Source organism: Adiantum capillus-veneris, chromosome 3, assembly GCF_014529385.1.
Source record: "Adiantum capillus-veneris isolate H3 chromosome 3, ASM1452938v2, whole genome shotgun sequence".
Taxonomy (NCBI): domain Eukaryota; kingdom Viridiplantae; phylum Streptophyta; class Polypodiopsida; order Polypodiales; family Pteridaceae; genus Adiantum; species Adiantum capillus-veneris.
Window position 1 is genome coordinate 62,122,021 of NC_140933.1, and position 7,003 is coordinate 62,129,023.

The window sequence follows — 7,003 nt, forward strand, 5'->3', positions numbered from 1 at the left end:
TAGCTTGAGAATATCCCTTCTTGAGCAAGAAAACAGAAACCTTGTGCTCTGATACCAATGTAGCATTTAATGGTCTAGTAACTTGTAGGTAGCGGAAAATAGCATGAACATAGTGAGCATTTCATTAGAATAGCTTCCTAATGAGAATAACGAGAGTGCTTGGGTGGAGAGAGCAACTAAAAGCATAACACCTAGTTAGATAGCATGTACAATACTTCAAAAGAGAGAGAAATTAAGCAATTGACAACAGTGAGGACCGGATTTGCATGGAGCCAGTCGCCCCTCCAAAAGGCTTTGTATTATGGTTTCTCGCATCAAGAGAGACATTTTACAATACAATTCTTTGTATTCCTTCAATACTAGCTAGTGCAATGAAGATGGAAACTTCATGCACTAAGCAAAACACTTATCAAACACAACATCAATTCTCTCACGGTCTCAGACCCAAGACCTCACACACCTTCGAAGATGGTGAGAGCTAGCGGAGTATGAGAGTAGATTGAGAGGAAGAAGGAGTATTCTTACGAGAAAGATGTACATCTCCTTACATAATCACTCATCTTAGCATAGCTTAGCTTAGTAATTAGCATGGTAGAGGAGATGAGCATGCATTGAAGATTGGCTCTTGGTTGGATTTGCATCACAAAGCCAAGATTTGTTGGTGTAGGCATCCCTTCTCAGAAGCTTGGAGTAGGTGGTAAGCTTTCCATTAAAGCTTGAGAAGGAGAGAGAGTCTTCTTTGCTTCACACATGAGATTGTGTGAGTGTGTGTGTGATAATGCCTTGCAAAAATCATCCCCCTCTCTCTCTTGGTCGACCCCCCTTGCTAATTACTCATGAGTGCTACAGCCCTATTGGACCTCCCCAGGCCAAGCCAATGGTAATTAAGCAGCATAAGTGATAGCCTTCTGACATGTGTCCCCGTTTCCCCTTTTGTGAGAGCTTTAAGTAATTAATAAATGCAACTAAACTCTCATTGGACCCCTTTGCCTCCTGGCCAATAGGAATCAGGCAAGCCATTGGGCTGTTGAATGCTCATTGGTCCCCTTGGGAGACTGTCCAATAGTCTTCTAGAGAGCTTAATTCCTATTGATTCTTTTATTAAGTGTTTTTAAATTAATTAAACTGGATTTACTCTAGCCAAATTCTCATTGGTCCACCTCCATGGCCATCCAATAGGATTTTGAGTACACCTTGTGGGCATCTGGCCTAGGGAGCTGACATGTGTCCCTCTTTCCCCTTGTGTACAAATGAAGCTTGTGAGTGTGTGTGGGTGTTTCTCTCTCATCCCCTACTTCTTGGGCTCGCCCCCTCCTATGTAGGGCTTGACAAAGACTTTTTGGGACACACACAAAGCATCCAATTCCCCTAATGTTTGACCTTTGGACATAACCTTCGAATTTTGGACCTTAGCATTTTCTTAATGGGCTGACCCTTAGGGTCTTTTGAGCTCATTGTTGCACATAGCTCTTTTGCAGATGGCCCCCCCGTTGGATCCCTATTTCCCTCCTTTGGATCCCTACTGTGGCCGGTCTGCTAGCTTAACCAACATTCTAGCTTTTTCTATATATATATATATGTATATATATATGTATGTATGTATGTATATATATATTTATATATGTATGTATGTATATATACCCTTGCGGCCTCGACACAGAGAGAGAGCGCGGGAGAGGGAGAGAGAGAGAGAGAGAGAGAGAGAGAGAGAGAGAGAGAGAGAGAGAGAGAGAGAGAGAGAGAGAGAGAGCAGCCTCAGGTAATTGCTGGCCAACAGAGAGCGAGAGGGACAGAAGGAAGTCAATGGGAGGGGGAATAGTGGGCCAGGGGGGGTGAGGGTGAGAGAAGGAGAAGAATGAGGGGCTGTGTGTGTGTGTGTGTATCATGAGAGAGAGAGAGAACCACTGTATTGCACGCCTGCGGGCTGGCTGGCCAACAGAGAGCGAGAGAGAGAGAGAATTAGAACGAGGGAGGGAGAGAGGGAGAATAGGGGAGAGAGAGAGAGAGAGAGAGAGAGAGAGAGAGAGAGAGAGAGAGAGAGAGAGAGAGAGAGAGAGAGAGAGAGTGATGGGAAGAGAGAGAGAGAGAGTGATGGGAGGGCGAAGGGCTGAGGGGGTTAAGGGAAGAGAGAGGGAGTGAAGGGTGAATGAGAGAGAGAAAAAGGCCCGCTGGAGAGGGGGAATGGGGGACGTACCCAACGCGCTAAGACGGTTGCCTCCTATAGCCCAGGGCACACACAACACCCCAATCCACTTGGCGAGCACCTTCGACTCGCACTTCTCATCAAACTACGTGCGGACATGCGCTCACAAGGACGCACACAAACTCACACTGCCACACACAACTGCACACACTCTCAATAGAGCAAAGAAGAAAGGGGGGAAGGGAAAAGCATAACACAATTGCTCATATGGGGGGGACTCCTTCTTTGTTTGTAATAAAAGCGCTTATACAAGACCACCTCTGCTCATCGACGTTCATCAAAACAGAAAGGGACTAGCCCCGCTCGACACCAAGCTTTCATGGCTTCTTGCTCCTCGTGAGCTCCTCTTTGCTTCCAAACGAGCGAGCACCGGGAACCCCTAAAAAGACTCCCCCATCTCTTCCTCCTTTTCCTCCCCCAAAAAAAATCTCCCCCTCTTTTTTACCCCAAGGATGCAACGATGGCGCCTTCGTTGCCCTCCTTTCTTTTCCTATTTATTTCCTCTTTTTTCCCAAGCTTTCTAAAAAAAGGACCAAAAATCCAGTCCCAGGAAGTAGATGAAGCCAGAAGGACCTTACTTCAAAGTGCCAAGAAAAAGATTCCCCATTCAGAAGCTAAAATCCTGGAAGGGGCATTTTCTGAAGATGAATGCTCACTAGCATTGCAAGCCCTTGGCAAGGAGAAGTCCCCTGGTTGGGATGGGATGACGACAAAATTTTTTAGAGAATTTTGGGATGATCGGAAGGCCCCACTCACAACTTTGGCCAACAAAGCCATTGTCGAAGGGTCGTTGGAGCTAAGTGTAAAGAGAGGTCTTATCAAACCCATCCCCAAACAGTTTTGTTGTTCTCAACTAAATCATTGGCACCCCATAACGATGATGACAGTGGCCTACAAAATTGTTTCCAAGGCAGTAGCCCTCAGACAAACCCCCTTACTTAATAAGATCATATCTCCCCATCAACATGGGTTCATCAAAGGAAGGTCCATATACAATAACATCTTCGCAGTAATGGTAGGTATTGAGTACGCAACTTTCACAAAGAAAGAGTCATTTTGTTGTAGCTCGACATGGATAAGGCTTATGATAGAATAACATGGACATATATAGAAGAAATCATGGAAGCTCTGGGCGTTGGGCCTCACCTATGTCATCTTATTCATGCACTAGGGGCTGGTAGCCAGTCAGAGCTCCTATTCAATGATAGAATAGTGGGCTCTTTTGAGGTCAAAAGGTCTATTAAGCAAGGATGCCCTCTTGCCCCCCTACCTTTCGCCATAGGTTCACATCCTTTAATCAAAACACTCGAAGCTAGTGCTCTTCCAGGAAACAACCAACTACTTTGCAAAAATGTTTGCAGACGATTCTCTCCTCTTCTTGAGGGCACATCCCCAGGTTGTAAGGAAAGCTCTAGAGATTGTACAAATGTTCTCTATAGCTTCGGGGTCCCAGTGCAATATAGAGAAATCAAGGCTGATCTCCCTGTCGAAAAATGACTCATTTGACCCTTCCGACTGGTCAGGGGAGATTGTTACAAAAGGGAATATTTTCAGACACCTGGGGGCCCTCTTGGGGGTGGATGTAACTCACAAACGAAGATGTCAGCGGGTCTTGAAAAAAAACAAAACATAAATGAGTAGGTGGGAGTATGTTCTTCTCCCATTCCCAAGCCGGATAAAAGTGATTAATGCCTTTATGCTCCCTATATTTCCTTCACTAGCCCGCTTCTCAAGATCGCTAAATGTCACTGGAAAGAGTTCTTAAAATCGGTAAAAAGGTTTTTATGGAAAAATAACACAAATTCCTTCAAGCCATGGCAATGGGCCTGTTGGGAGTCAGTCGCTCGGCCAGTAAATCAAGGAGGCCTCAAAATTCTCAACCCTGTGGCCCATGCAGAAGCTTGCTATGCCAAATTTGTAGTCTCTTTGGCTAAACAAGACCAGGCTTGGGCTATCATGATCAGAGATATGCTAGAAGCAGCTAAACTTGGTTTGAAAGGAGGAAAGTGGAGAGGGGTAGAGTTTCATGACAAACTTTTAGCCCCGGCGTGGGCTACCCTAAGTCTAGGGGGCGGCTCAGGGTAATTGGTAAGGAAATGCAACAGAGCAGCGGGAGTCCTAAAGTGGGGGGAAGAAACCAGATACTTCGAGAACTCCATTCTGCATTGGTCCCCCTGGCTTTCCAAAGTTGTAGATCTATCGCAAAATCCCTATTGGATAGAAGCAGCCAGGAAACTGAATAATAAGGGTCTCAACCGATTGGGGCACTTATGGGATAGTAACAGCAAGAACTGGAAAACCACTGAACTTCTGGTAACCCAATTCCAACTTAGTAGCTTGGAGGTTTTGCTAGTCAACAAAGTGATGAAACAGCTTGACAGTGCAGTGATGCCAATCTATGACTCGGAATTTGACTGGAATGCCTGGAAAATGACTCGAAAGCAGCCTCTTTTGGAAACCCTATTATAAAGGCATTTACCATACAATGATGCTAAAGAAGAATTGGTCTAGCCCCCTAACTCTTGCTTGAATGCACAAATTCTTGTCTTTAAGGCGGGCTACTTCCACTGCCAACTCATACGTTGCAGGGAACCTCTCCTTCACCTTCTCTTTAAGCGGCCCACATGCCACAATGAAAGGGTCCTTCTTCAGGAAATTAGGCGCTCCTTCACCTTCCTCCAGTGAGGCAACCCATCACTCCCACAAATCCACAAACTTGGAGTCATAAGTAGCATACTCTAGCAGACTTCCCTGCTTTAACTCCCTCAATAGCTGCCATAACTTTTCTGAGGTTGTGCCTCCACCAAACCTATTTACAAAGGCAGCACGTAGTACATCCCATGCATTCTTGGTAGCTTGGGGCAAAGCATTGTACCAAGACTTGGCCTCTACTTTCATCAGTAGAGGAAAAATTTGTAGCCATGAGGCATCGTCATCCTTGTTGGAAACCACACAAGCAATGTCGAAGTCATCCAGAAAATTGGGGGTGATATCTTGTCCCTTCTTTCCAATGAATCTGGGGAAAGAGACGCTTGCCATGTTAATGACTCAGTGAGCAGGAACTTACAAACTTTTTTTTTTTGAAATGGCTTAGTGATTCATACAGGTTTATACATCGGTGGAAGCTTGAGCTGGAACTAAGAAAAATGCAAGGCTAGATTACAATAACGATGCTTACATCAGAAGAGTGGTAGTAATCCAGAAGGGGTGAGATGATGCGACGTGGGGATCTGAGGATTCCATCAAGCATCTCTGCTCCGAATAGGAAAACAATCTTTTGCTGGTAGAATATCTTTCTATCAATATATATGTTTACATGCATGTGTTGCAAGAAATAGAAAGGAAAGACTTTTGGCCTATTGTTATTATCCATGTCGGGTGTAGGGAACTGATTACTTAGAGTTACTTATCTTAAGTGTTGACAAGGTGACACCTCACCACATGCCTCTACCTCCAGTTGAAGTTTGCACAATCCTCCACATTAGATTCAAAATAGACTGGGCAAGAAGAGTCTACCTTAATCGGCTTTCCATTCTATATGCGACAATGGCGCTTGGGTGGTCGCACTTCTCTTGAACTCTCTAGGCCTAGACAGAGCGTAGGCCCACTTGCGTCCACCAAATGCTTTAGGCTTTGTGGCTTGGACTTTGTGGTTGATGTAGTTGACGACTCTTCTCGAACCATTAGAGAGAAAACACTTGGTGCTACGCAAAATCTGACTGTCGTGAGAGTGCTGCGGTTCTCAAAAGCAAAACTCATCGTTCTTTCTTCACCTCCTCTGTCGGCACTCATTGACAAAATGCTTTGGTTGACTATAGTGACGGCATTTCGTAGCCCTCCCACCCGATGCTCTTAATTTGCGGTTAGCACGAGCAATACGAGATGGGGAGCTTACCTCTTGAATACTGACGATGCTACAACCTGGCAGTAGTACTTCAATGTGAAGCGGTCAGTGCTTCTTCAATCTCCTCCTCCTCCGTTCTCCAGTTGGAGAATTCTTGCAGCCATTCGTCCATGGTCAACAATCTGACTTGTCTTTAGCATTGTAAACCGGAGGTTTTCAAGAATCCCTCCTCAGTGGGGGACACCAAATGACGAGCACAAAGCGCGACACGACCCCAACGGCCTCAAACGCTAGGAGTCGATGCACGCCGAGCCGGCCACGGTGAAGTAAACAGGGGATCCTACCTAGCTTTGAGCGGCTAGGACGCGCACAACGGTGATTTGAAGTAATACAAACATTGCACACACACACACACACACACACACACACACACACACACACACACACACACAGAATGACACAGGTGAAGAAAAGCCCTCGGGGTGTGCGGGAAAGCTGTTTTAATGCAATATTCACAGCAACCTTATTTTTGGCAAGGTGTCAACCATGGTGATAGAGAGATAGAGAGAGATAGTGAGCCTAATAGTGCGTTCTCTAGAGGTGACTCATAGACACACAAATTTTTGCTAGTGTGAGTGTGTGTTGACCATTGGAGTCAAGGTGTAGACATGGCTTCTTCACATAGTGCTCATTCCCTAAATGCTACACTAAATCCCCTCTCTCTTGATACAAGTGTTGTCAATCCCACCAACCAAAATGCTACCAAGTGCTGACCCCCCCCATAGTGACCTCTCAATGCCTTTTTATAGGTGCTCGCTGCTTTAGGTTTAGGACAGTCTGATTAGGTTAGGGCCCTAATGAGGGGAGACAAAGCAAGGTGGTGCGTCCCAGATGGTTGACCCTTGCTTTGTCTTAGGAGGATTTAAAAAATGAAAACTCCTAGGTGGGCCTTTGTG